Source organism: Mauremys reevesii, linkage group 7 (assembly GCF_016161935.1).
Source record: "Mauremys reevesii isolate NIE-2019 linkage group 7, ASM1616193v1, whole genome shotgun sequence".
NCBI classification, from domain to species: domain Eukaryota; kingdom Metazoa; phylum Chordata; order Testudines; family Geoemydidae; genus Mauremys; species Mauremys reevesii.
Genome location: NC_052629.1, coordinates 21,867,551 through 21,880,701, shown reverse-complemented (window position 1 = coordinate 21,880,701; position 13,151 = coordinate 21,867,551). Strand labels below are relative to the sequence as shown.

At 38.1% G+C, this 13,151-nt stretch overlaps 1 protein-coding gene and 1 long non-coding RNA gene across 2 annotated transcripts in view; one reads left to right on the top strand and one right to left on the bottom strand.

Annotated features, from left to right (window-relative positions):
• Positions 1 to 5,698, bottom strand: part of LOC120409198 — a 30,950-nt gene extending 25,252 nt beyond the window's left edge. The window contains exons 1-2 of the long non-coding RNA XR_005601191.1: positions 5,208 to 5,698; positions 3,315 to 3,348 (exon numbers count right to left, since the gene is read on the bottom strand). This is a non-coding gene — a long non-coding RNA (uncharacterized LOC120409198). The remainder of the gene's footprint in view (positions 1 to 3,314; positions 3,349 to 5,207) is intronic.
• Positions 1 to 13,151, top strand: part of ADAM12 (ADAM metallopeptidase domain 12) — a 320,435-nt gene that overhangs the window by 54,739 nt on the left and 252,545 nt on the right. The gene's annotated exons all lie outside the window — the stretch shown is intronic.

The window sequence follows — 13,151 nt, the reverse complement described above, 5'->3', positions numbered from 1 at the left end:
AGTGAAGGTTGGCAGTGGTATGATGGTCTTGGCCAACTCAGTTTTCCCACTGATCCTACTACCCTAGTTGAACCTGCCAGAGATTGTTGTATCTGATGGTGCTCCTCAGAGGTTCTTTGTCACATTTGTTGCCTCTGACCCACTGACTATGAGGTAGCGTCTCAGACTTAGGGCCCAGAATCTGTTAATACATTCCTATGTAACACGATGTAGTCTAATGTGATGTTCTTTAATGTGAATTTTCAGACTGGTATTAAAAAAAACCCAAATCATATTTTCCATCATAAAGGGAAAAAGTAATTTTGATCTTATTTAGGAATACAGTTAATGCCTGTAACCCAGTAACCCTTTAACATCATATTAAAAGCATCAGCTAATTTGCTGCAATTTTGTTGTATTATAGTGTGTGTGTAAAATGCTTGTACTGAGACATTTTCATATTGAATTAATTTAGCCCATTCTTGGCTATTTCTTTCTTGTAACAGACTCTGGAAGCGTAAAGTATGAATTTCAATGCTGGAAAGTAAAGTCTTATTTTATTCTAGCTGTGAAAATGTGATCTTTCCTCTATAGGCAAAAAGGAATGTCTCCCATGTTCATATGCTTTCATGATAACATACTTTTAGTGCTTGGTAATAATAAAACACATGGGCTGCCTCTAGTATAGATGAATACATTCTAACTGCTGTGTATGGTTCTCTCCTGTAATAATAAACCTTAAAGGTGATGAATGCCCTGAGCTCCATTGCTGCTGAGAGTAGTATACATCTCTCAGAATCAGACCTTTATCTCATAGCATTCCACAGATTAAACTAAATACAATGCAGCTTACTGTCTTTGAAGGATGAAGGGCTGAAATTGAACCTGTAGCTTCAGTAAATCCAGCTATTGTAAATGTGATGTCTGTTTGATTTACAAGTACTATAAAATCATCCCTGCTTTCTGAGGGCAGTGTAACCAAAAATATGCAAAATATATGCAGTTAATGGCTTATTCAAGGCAGTAAGCTACAGTCAGTGGATGTGAATAAGGTTATTTTTACAGTAGAACCCTTATTTTATGAATTAATTGTGGACTGAGGAATTCATAAAATGTAACATCTGCAGTCCAAAGTACAATGGGTACGGTGCATAAGTTGCAATATCGTGCACTGCATCTCTTTCTTATCATCCTTAAAACCACTTCAAAATGATTTCCAGTGCATCGAAGGCATCAGAATGTAAAAGGATGTCAACTTTATCTTCATCAGCAACATTTTTATGTAATTTTTTTTAAATTTATTTTTCCCCCCTGTGTTTAAAAGAGCTTTGTATAACTGGTTGTTTGCAAAACTGGCGTTCATAAAATCAAGGCTTTACTATACTCTAATATCAGCATTAATATCAAGGGCATTACCTATAAAGAGTTTTCGGACTGTGTTAGCAATTGGCACCTTTCTAGAGACTGTATTTGTTTATTTAGGTGTTTTGTTTGGAAGTAAGAGTCTTACCAAGAAAGATGCTGCTGACACATAGCTAGATCCCAGCTCGCTTCAATAGTTTCATTGAAGTCAGTGGGACCATTTGCATAAATAAGGCAGGCAAGGATTTTAGCCCTCAGTTTGTAGACAAGTCTGACCTATGTTATAAAATGGCTTAAAACTCCATAATATAGTCTAGAATAGATCCTAGTTTTGTGAGTCATTTTATAACACAATCTTGGTTGAGTATTTAAATTGTATTAAAGCTTTTCTACCGGAAACTGTTTTTGCAAAACTGATCTCCAGGAAGCTGCTAACGCAATTAGTAAACTTTTTAAATACATGGTTTAAAGGTGTTGTTGTTTCAGGTGTTGTGGGGTGCGGGGAGAGGGCATTGTTAATTGTATTCAATTTCTGCCTTGAAGAAATTCTAAGTCCCTTTCTTTTTCTCTCCAAGGATGTAATTTCAGAATATAGTTAAGCTTTAAAAGCTCAAACTGTTGTAAATGCTATAGATTCTGTGAAGCAATGAAGCTTAGTGAACATAAAATATGGTAATAGAATACAAGTTAATAATAATAAAGACTTGGGCATTGTAGGTTTTTTATACTTTTGCCTTATTTCACTTACAAAATCCTTTTTGCTACTTACTTCCATAGATTCCAAGGCCTCACCAGCCCACACCATCACTGTTAATAATTTGCACCTTATTTCCAGTCTGAATTTGTCTAGTTTCAAATTGCAGCCACTGGATCATGTTACTTTTCTCTGCTAAATTGAAGAGCCTGTTATCAAACAGTTGTTCCCCAGGTAGGTACTTATGGACTGTAATCAAGTCACCCTTTAACTTTCTCTTTGTTAGACTCAAAGAGCTCCATCTATTTAGTTTATCATTATAAGGCAGTTTTTCTAATCCTTTAATTATTCCTGTAGCTCTTCCATGAACCGTCTCCAGTTTATTAACATCCTTCTTGAATTGTGGATTCCACACATGGACTCAGTATTCCAGCAGTGGTCTCACCAGTTGCAAATACAGAGGTAAAATAACCTCTCTACTCCTACTCCAGATTCTCCCCTTTATGTATCCCAGGCACTTTTGGTGCTAGAGCAGCACTGGTGGCTCGTGTTCACCTGATTATCCACTGCGACCCCCAAATATTTTTCAGAGCCACTGGTTCCCAGAATGGCTTCTCCCCGCATCATGTAAGCATGGCCTACAGTCTTTGTTCCTAGATGTACACATTTATATTTAGCCATATTAAAACACACACTGTTTGTTTGAGCCCAGTTTACCAAGCAATCCAGATCTTTCTATATCAGTGGCTTGTCCTTTTCATTATTTCTCACTCCCACGATTTTTGTGTCATCTGCAAACTTTACCAGTGACGATCTAATGTTTTCTTTCATATCATTGATAAAAATGTTACATAGCATGGGGCCAAGAACTGATCTCTGTGGGACCCCACTAGAGACACACTCGCTTGATGGTTCCCTGTTTAAAGTTTCATTTTGAGACCTATGATTTAGCCAGATTTTAATCAATTTAATGTGTGCCATGTTCGCTTTGGATTTTTTTTAGATTTTTAAACAAAATGTCATGTAATAGCAAGTCAAATGCCTTACAGAAGTCTAAGCATATTACATCAACGCTATTACTTTTATAAACAAAACTTCTTATCTTTTTTTGGTGAGATTGCAAGTTAGTTTGACAGGATCTATTTTTCATAAACTCATATTGATTAGCGTTAATTATATTTCCTTCCTTTAATTCATTACTAATTGAGTCCTGCATTGCCGGATTTATTATCTTGCCCGGGATCATCCTGTTTACTCTTTTTAAATACTGGCACATTACCTTTCTTCAAGTCTTCTTGAATTTCCTCAGTGTTCTAAAATCAACATAAATGGTAGAATGAGCTCTTTTAGAACTCTTGGATGCAAGTTATCAGGACCTGCAGATTTTAAAATGTCCAACTTTAATAGCTGCTGTTTTAATATCCTCCTAAGATACTAATGGAATGGAAAGAGTGCTATCACCACTACATCATCTGTTTTTTCCCCCAAATACACAACAGAAATACTAATGAACATGTCAAACAATATTAATGAACTGCCGTTTTTGCATTATTATTGATAATGCTACCATTTCCATCTATTAGTGGACCAATATCATTGTTATGTTTTTTTTCTTCCTTGTATACTTAAAAAATCTTTTATTGTCCTTAACTCTGCTGGCCATAGATTTCTTCTTGTCCCTTTGCTTCCTTTATCTGTTTTCTACAATGCCTAGCTTCTGATTTATATTAGTTACTATCACCTTCTCCTTTCTTCCATTTTTGTTAAAAACTATTATATTTTTGTTTTTATAGCTGCCTTTACTTCGCCTCCAAACCAGGTTGTTTTGTTAACCAATATCTTAAACTATGCTTAAACAGTTTTCTTAAACTATTCTCAATTTACTTTTCACTTTTTACAATTCCCTTTTTTTTTGCTTAAATTCTTCCTCCAAGCTGATCTGTCTGAACATTGTTTTCAGCTTTGTGAAATTGGCCCTTTTAAAACACCAACTATATATAATATAAATCAATGCTCTGGACTGTATTCTGTTTGCACATAATAAATCTGATCAAATCATGATCACTTGTACTTCAGTTATCATTAATTCTGTGATTAGTTTGTCTTTATTGGTCAAGATGAGATCTAATATACAATAGATGGCAAATTGTACATTTAAACTTAATAAACCTTGAATTCTTGAATCTTAAAAGAACTTTTGATTTTGGAGAAATGTCACTTATTTCCTTGATTTCCTCTCGCGATATTAACTTGGTCTTCATAAATGAGGAAGAAATAGGCTTTTACCTAGAGTAAAAAAAATATATCCATTTTCCTTTAATTTCGCAACCTATTCCCCTCCTTGAGTTTCAGATGAAGCCAGTGGAATAGGTTCTTTAGATATAAGTAGGTAACTTCCATTAAATCTAATATTGCTGATGGTTGTTTGTATTCTTGTTTTAGGACACTTCTACTATGGACAAGGATACTACCAATATCCATTTATTAAACAAAATCCCAGGACTAGGACTGCATGTGATTGTGATATTTATACGTACACTTGTTTTGCTTTTGCCAGTGCGTAAAATGTTAGAGAAGATGAGTCGGACTCCAACTTACACAGGTTCTCTTCCAGATAGATGCTCGTAATATTGCTATTTGGTGGTGCTAATTATAGTCCTATTATTGATATTAATTGAATTAAAATATACCCTTCACCACCTTGAGATGGGATTAGGCCAATCAGTGTATTATTGGTAGCATTTTCAAACAGGGTTTAAAGTTAGGCCCCCATATTTCTTGATGATCATGAGAGCTGTGGGTGGTTAATTTAATTTAGATGGAATATATGGGCCCAAAGAGGCAAAGGTATTAACATGACCCTGTCACTGCCCAACATTAAATAGTTTTAAACAAGGTTTAGGGTTGGTATACAGAGACCTGAGCCTCCGCTTAGTACCATGGTAAACACACCATTAAAATCCTTTTAACCTTTTATTGAAGATACAGAACAGAAGGGGAAAAGGTTAAAGCTTTTGAAATGTAAACTGGTAAGTAAGGCTTTCATTTTAACAACATCCCATGTTTCCTTTCTCACTAGCGGGACAGAGATTTTTAAAAAGAAACCCCCCAACCCCACCCTGCTGATTTGACACTCTTTTAGATTGTATTAAAATCTCTGGCAATAACTGACCTTTTTGGAGGGGAGGAAAGAAAAAGTTAGTTGAGATGGACCGGAGCTGCAGTTAAAGTCCAATCCTGTTTCTTAGAGGACAAAACAAGGCACATGCACACAAAAGCGGAAAGAAGAGAACAGCAAAGATAGAAAATGCAACTTCTCTCTCTGGTGCATGTTGACTTTCACTTGCAGTCTGACACCTGAAAAAACACCAAACAGAGCTCACAGTTTTAACAACTGTTCCAAGACCTGGAAAACTTTTATATTAGCATTGGGCTATTTTAGGGTATTTCTTTTAGCTTCCTTTTCTGGTCACAGGCTCACAGATGTGTTGCAGAAGATGCAGTTTGGTTTAGACAGAAGGAAAAAGGAGAGGCATAGGAAAGAGAAGAAGTAAGGTGGAAACACACTGGTGGGGGAAGGGGGAAGACAAACTCAACATCCCAGATGGTGTTCAGGATTTGGCCGGAGTTGGTGGAGGTGACAGTGCCATCTGGGTCCCTGTCTTTGGCCTCGTCTGGTCAGGACATCTCTCATAATTAGGACGACAAAGGCCCAGTGATGTCACAGTGGATCCCAGGGCTCCAGGAGATGATGGGGGTGGTGGCCATGGTAGTAAAGCTCGCTCCTTCCTGTTCTCTCATTTTTCAGTCAGCCAATGTCTGCTTCTTTCCTAATTTCCCCCCAAAATCCTTTATTTTAAGGACCTGAAAAAGAAGTGATGTGTGGAATGGCCTGTCCTCTTATTATTTGGTCCCCCAATTAGGCCTAATAGCCAAGGCACCAATTTTGGTTCACTGATTTCTAGTCCCACAATTATCTTATTCACCATGCATGATCTTAACATAGTCCCTGAGTTATATCAGTAGGCTTTTTTGTTTGGACTAATTCAGTCACCTAGCTACATTTATCTTTATATTTGACTGGAACTTTTTGTAAACTTTTATCTGCTTTCCCACAGTTGAGCTCACAACTAGGGTAAAGTTGTAGGCCCACTTATTACAAGTGTATAGTACCTCAAAAGGGCAGGCCCCTAAAGGGTATGTGAAGGACATAAATTTACACCGTGTAAAGGTCAAGCATAGGAGTTTATTACACACAACGCTGGCGCAGTGTTATTTTGCTTATTAGGCTTAGAGACATTGTTAATTAATTGATTACAATAGAATATATAGTTTTTTTAATGGGCATGGGACAGTGACGGGGTAGGCAGTTCCACACCCCGAGATAGGTTTTGCAGCAAGACAAGATAAGCACATTAGCCAATGGTTAATAGGTTATATAATGTTTTTGCTTATGGTTTTAAGTTAGCAAATTCATATTTAATTAATACTTTGATAAAATATTATTAGCATAAAATATATATATGTTGAATTTTGATTTGAGGTCCATAGGAATGGAGCAATTTCTTTGATTGTTTAACAGGTATATTTTTAGGGGTTAAAGCAAAGAAACAGTGAAAGTATGTGGCAATAAAGACTGGGTTTTTTATGTTTTAAGGCAAGCATTGGTTCCTGGGAAGGGAGGTGGAAGGATGCCATATCTTATACTGACATGTGCCAACTTTTTATAAACTCAAGGTTGGATCTGTGGGAAGAACATTTCCCTACAGAAAAGACTAACACAATAGGAACAGGGATTCTTTGTTCAATTTGCAACTTTAAGACAATGGCAAAACTGCCATTGATTTCATGGGTGCAAGATCAGCCCTTTATTTAGGTGCCTAACTTCATCAACCAAAGTTGGACAATTATTTTTCTTGTGAATCTGTGTGGGATCACAAGGTCTTATGCAGCCGGGAACACAGACCATATTCTAAACTGGTGCAAATTGGCATAGCTCCATTGAAGTCAATGAAATTAAACTAACTTCAGCTGAGGAATCTGTCCCATCATCTTTCTCTGTGCACTGTAGCATTAAGTGCACATTGCGTTTAATAAATAATATTAAGAATCTCTTCAAAGTTTGACAAATAAGAATGAGACAAAAGTTCTTACATTCATCAACCCAAAATAGCCTTAGCAACATTTCCCGCTTAAGGGGGCTGTTTTTCATTGCCAGGTATTGAACCTCTCCCTTTTTCAAACTGGAAAGGAGTTTCTGGAAATCAGTCTGTCACAGGAAAAGCCAGTAATAGGAGCAGCATAATTCTATCCTTCTTTGAGTTTCACACAATTATATTCCTGTTTCTAATACTGCATCCTCCACTTACGTTGACATGGTCATGTACATTTTCGGTTAGAGAGGACAGGAGTGGTATACTTAAATATCATAACCAAATACAGTTTTGTTGGTTACAACATACAGAAACATTGTATAAAACAGTCTCTCTTTTTTTGGCATTTATGGACATTACTAAGGAAGAATTGGCAAGGAAAGTTGTCCGATGGAAATAAGTTGGAGAAGCTTTAAAGATATTTTTCTGTAAAATAAATGCCCAGAAGCTGTGTAAATGTACTTTTTAAAGTTAAATTCCTGAAGCATAACAAATGTACGTTTTTCACTGAAACCATAACAGTAACAACTGCCCATGTCCTCAAACTCAAAATGACTCAACAAACAGCCCATCTAATTGTATTCAAACCAGCCTATTATATTGATTAGCTTGCAAAGAAAACTCTCTTGCAGTCAGGGCAAAGTGGACTTTAACCATTTATTGCCAAGAGGTTGGGACTTCAGAGTGCTAGTGCTGTAGCTGCTGGAATATAGGGGAGGACATCAGCAGTGAAAATGTAGAATATAACTAATAAGTCAGAATGCATTTTTTCCAGGGAAATAAAATATTTCATTTATATTTAATTTGGGATATTTGGATGAATTTTAGAGATTCATATTTTCTTGAAAATTAGAAGAAAACCAGAGCAAGTATGTTCCTTAAGCTGTGAAGCTTAAAGCACTGTGTAGCATTTCCTCAGATCCAAGATGTGTTGATACTGAGCAAAATGCATGCTTGAGAATTTATTGCTGGAATGGTTTAGGCCCTGATTGTGAAAGCTGTCCATAAAATACTGCTCCCCTCCCACCCTCTAAAGGATCAAACCCATGAAGGGCAGTTTAAGAAAAGGAAAGGGTAAAATATTTTAACATGTACTTTTCTGAATTAGGTACACCTCTACCCCAATATAACATGACCTGATATAACACGAATTCAGATATAACGCGGTAAAGCAGTGCTCCAGGGGGCGGGGGCTGCGCACTCTGGCGGATCAAAGCAAGTTCGATATAACGCGGTTTCACCTATAACGCGGTAAGCTTTTTTGGCTTCCAAGGACAGCGTTATATCGGGGTAGAGGTGTATCTGAATTTTAGGAATGGCGAGTGCTGTGCTCTGTTGAAAGAGCTGTGGATTTGGACAAGTCACAGAAGGGGATTGTCAAAGGCACAGATGGGAGTTGGGTACCCAAATTCCATTGATGTTGAAATTGGGCACCTAACTCCCATCAGTGACTTTGACAATAATCCCTCATAATCACTTTGCCTCCAACTTTCCATTTGTAAAATTGGAATTTCCTTTACTTGCTTCCATGGAGTTCTGTGCAGATTAAGGTTTGTAAATGGCTTTTAAGATTAAAAGTATTATGAAACTGTTTTATTATTTTTTGGGCTTAGAAGATTGAGGTGGCCAGGAATATGTTACAGTTCTGGAGAAATAGAAATATCTTTCAGGGTTGGGAAATGAGGTATGTTTTGCAAGGACAGGGAAAACTGTGTGCTATAGGTATGTGTTAACTTCTGTGTCTGAAGAATTTGGTATGTGCTATGTGCCTTGTGTTGCATGCAAGTAGTTCACTATTAAATTATGGAACAGTTTGTTTTATAGACAGTACTTAAGTATCATGGAGAATGTTAATTGGAAAGTTATAGTATAGGCAGAGCCCAATACACGTTGATATGGGCTCCCCTGCCAAACCCTTCAGTTGAGCCCCCTTTTCTCCTACAAGGCCCAAGACTCAGTTTGAACCTCTCCTGCTGTCTGTCTCAGACTGCTGTGTTATGCCAGCAGCCTCAATATTTATAGAAATTTGAAGTTTAACTTCCAGAATGCAGAGGGAGGACCAGTGCAGTGGTTAAGGCAATAGCTGGAAACTTGGGAGACTTTGGTTCAAGTCCCTGTTCTGCCAGAGATTTCCTGTATTAACTTGAGCAAATCACTTAGATTCTCTGTGCCTCAGTTCTCCATCTATAAAATGGGGATAATAGCACCTCCCTACTTCACAAGGGTGTTTCAAGGATAAATTCATTAAAAATTGTGCAGGGCTCTGATATTACAAGGCTATATAAAGTATTGAAGAGTGATATAGTCTTAACCAATAATAACCGCCAGCATGAGGAAATCACAGCTCCTGGGCCACAGAGGTTCAAAAAACGTACAGCAGTGTAAAGGCACCTCTCATTTCCTAAACCCACATAGACAGGATATGAACAGTCTCTTACTTCCATATCTTATTGTCACCAGTTCCCACAGTGTATGTTCTTACACAATTTTCCTCAGTCTCCCTTCTTAAACTAGACACTATGCAGTGCAAAGAAAACAAATTATGTGCGCGGATTAATCCAATGAAAGCAACTGAAATCTGCTTTGTAATTCCATACTGATTTCATAGAGAAATTGTTACACAAAAATCATCACTGTTGACCAGAAGTATTTTGTGGCTTTCCTAGGAGTATAATGGCCATAAGCCATGTTGGGTGGCAGAGACAGAGCAGTATTTGTGTCGCGTATTATGAGAACCATCAAAGCTCTGAAATCTTTTCAGGCAGGGTGGGGTGTGGGCAAGGGGGTTTAACTGCTATGCAACAAAAATACACAAAATCCTAAAATGACAATTTGACTGTTTACAATGAGCAAAGGGTAATTCAAAACACATTCTGGGACATTTGGGCTATAAAGGCCTTCTGGTAAATCACACAGGCTATGTCCCTGAACTGTTTTATTTTCAATTAGCAATGAGCTGAAATGTGAGAGCTTTTTCTATTTTAATTTGATGTGAAATGCTCACGCAGAGAGGTGTTCCGCCCGAATTTGCTTTCAGGACCTTTTTAATTTTTTTGCAGCATGTGCTTTCTACATTTCAGCATTGGTACCTCTGATACAGGCAGTGCACTGTGGAGTCCTGAAATATTTTGTGACTGAGGTGGTGGTGATCCACTTACTAAAATGTTTCAGATGTTCAGCAGATTTTCACTAAACACTGTCTTGTTTCTTCAGTGTAATGTGTAAAGGGCTGCCAGCTCTTCCTAGTGTTAAACTGGAAAATGTGGTGTGTGTTTTTGGTTTTCTACCTACTACTCACCTTATAGTTTCAGATTGTTCTAATGAGGCTTCTAAAACAGGCAGGGAAGAGAACTCTTCAAATAGTGGAGATTTCCCCTTAGACATTGCTGATGGAAAGTCAGCAGCATTCAATATCGTAAGTGCATCTAGTATAAATAGCTAGACACTTCACTGGTATATAATTCTTTCTTCTGAGAGTCAACTCCTTGCAGATGGATGCCATCAAAGTCTAACTTTTGGAGACTTTTTTCCAAATCTGGTGTCATTTTTCATTTGGTTTTAATATGTAAAAGATTCTCCATGCTTTAAATATGTAATCCAGAACTTTCTGATTGAGAAGATAAGCAATGGTTAAGTCATGATGTTTAAACTATGAAAGAGCAAATACATTTGTTTAAACAAAATGATACATAAAATAGGCATATATCTCTCTGATTACACTGCTCTACAGGCAAAATGCTTCTGAAATAAATGTAGTCAAACTTTACTAATTCTGGGTCACTGAGAACGAAAATGATGCTTAAAATTGTTGATTGGCTCTAGTTTTCAAGGTATGCTATTGGGTCAGTATATACGACCCTTGACTTGGGAATAGCGGAGGATAAGTGAGTTATAAAGGGAAGGGATCTCAATTTAAACCAGAAATGACTAAAATACATCTTTGACTGGATCTATGAATAAATCTATGACTGGGTTTGGACAGTACTTGCTTTTTAGGCAAAACAATGAATGATGCAATCTGAAGCTGGTATTGCGTCATACATGATATGAATTGCATGATGTTATTCCTAGAAGTCATGGATGATGCAATCATAACGAAGCTTACATCACTCTGCTGAACAAATTGCCCTATATCAGCTCTAGAAATCATACAGTGTCATGCTCTCTTATTTGTCAGTGTTTGATTTTGCAAAGGGACACATTTCTGTTTAGCCAAAGTGAGCAGAGATGCCTCGTACTTGTGTGAACAGTGCAGATAACTTCTGCTATGTTTGTGGTGAAGTGACTTTTGCATCACAAAAGCGCAGTATAACCACTATGGTTAAGAAAGCCTATCACCTTTATTTTGGCTGCAAAATTGGAGATCAGGACAAGAGGTGGGCCCCACACATATGCTGCAACACTTGTGCAACAAATCTTCGCCAGTGGTTGAACAGGAAAAGGAAATCTATGCCTTTTGCAGTGCCAACGATTTGGAGAGAGCCAACAGATCATACCAGCAATTGTTACTTCTGCATGGTGCCTCCAGTTGGGAAAGGTGTGTCAAAGAAGAAAAAGTGGACTGTGCATTATCCAAACATTCCATCAGCTATACGCCCAGTACCCCACGGAGAAGGACTGCCGGTTCCTGATGCACCAGAATCATTCTCTCTTGAGTCAGATGAGGAAGAGGATGAAACTTCTGGTCCTGAACCATCAATGTCACAGGACCCACATTTTCTCCCATCCTCCTCCTCTGAACCACACCTCATAACACAAGGTGAACTGAATGACCTTGTCAGGGATTTGGAACTACCCAAGAGTAAGGCAGAGCTGTTGGGCTCCAGACTACAGCAGTGGAATCTCCTGGCAGGTGATGTTAGGGTTTCCATGTTCCGTGACTGTCAAAAGGATCTTGTCCCATTCTTCTTCATGGAAGGTGATCTTGTAGCCTGCAACAACATCGATGGTGTGATGGGAGCCCTCAACATCGTTCACGATCCACATGAGTGGAGACTGTACATTGATTCATCGAAGACGAGTCTCAACGCTGTTTTACTGCATAATGGCAATGTTTTGCCATCAGTTCCAGTTGGTCATGCAGTCCACATGACGGAAACCTATGACAACATGAAACAACTTTTGAGGTGCATAAACTATGACCAACATCAGTAGCAGCTTTGTGGCGATTTGAAGGTTGTTGCTCTCTTGCTTGGTCTGCAGACTGGATACACAAAGTACTGCTGTTTTCTCTGTGAATGGGATAGTCGTGCAAGAGATTCCCACTACATCAAGAAAGATTGGCCACTCCGACAGTCATTGGAGCCTGGGAGGAAAAGTGTTCAGCATCCACCACTTGTTGAATCAAGGAAGATTTTGTTACCACCCTTACACATCAAGCTGGGTCTGATGAAGAACTTTGTCAAGGCCATTGACAAAACACAAGCAGCTTTCAAGTACCTCCGTGGAAAATTTCCAAGGTTAAGTGAAGCTAAGATAAAGGAAGGTGTCTTTGTTGGTCCTCAGATTCGTGAACTTCTTCAAGATGATGCATTTGACCATGCACTGCGTGGCAAGGAAAAGACGTCATGGAAAGCCTTCCAGTTAGTGGCAATAAATTTTCTCGGAAACAACAAGGCAGACAACTACAGGTTGTTGGTGGAAAACCTCCTCAAGGCATACAAAAGCCTTGGTTGCAACATGTCACTAAAGATACATTTTTTGCACTCTCATCTAGATTTTTTTCCACCGAACTGTGGAGCAGTGAGCGACGAGCACGGCGAGCGATTTCACCAGGACATTACAACAATGGAGAAACGCTATCAGGGCAAATGGAGCCCATCCATGCTTGCAGACTATTGCTGGACAGTGACAAGAGATGCTCCATTTAATGAATACAAGAGACAAGTCAAGAAGTGCTGAGTAGACACTGAATAGGACTAAACTATGTACATAATAGTTTTTTGCCTTTTGATTCATAATAA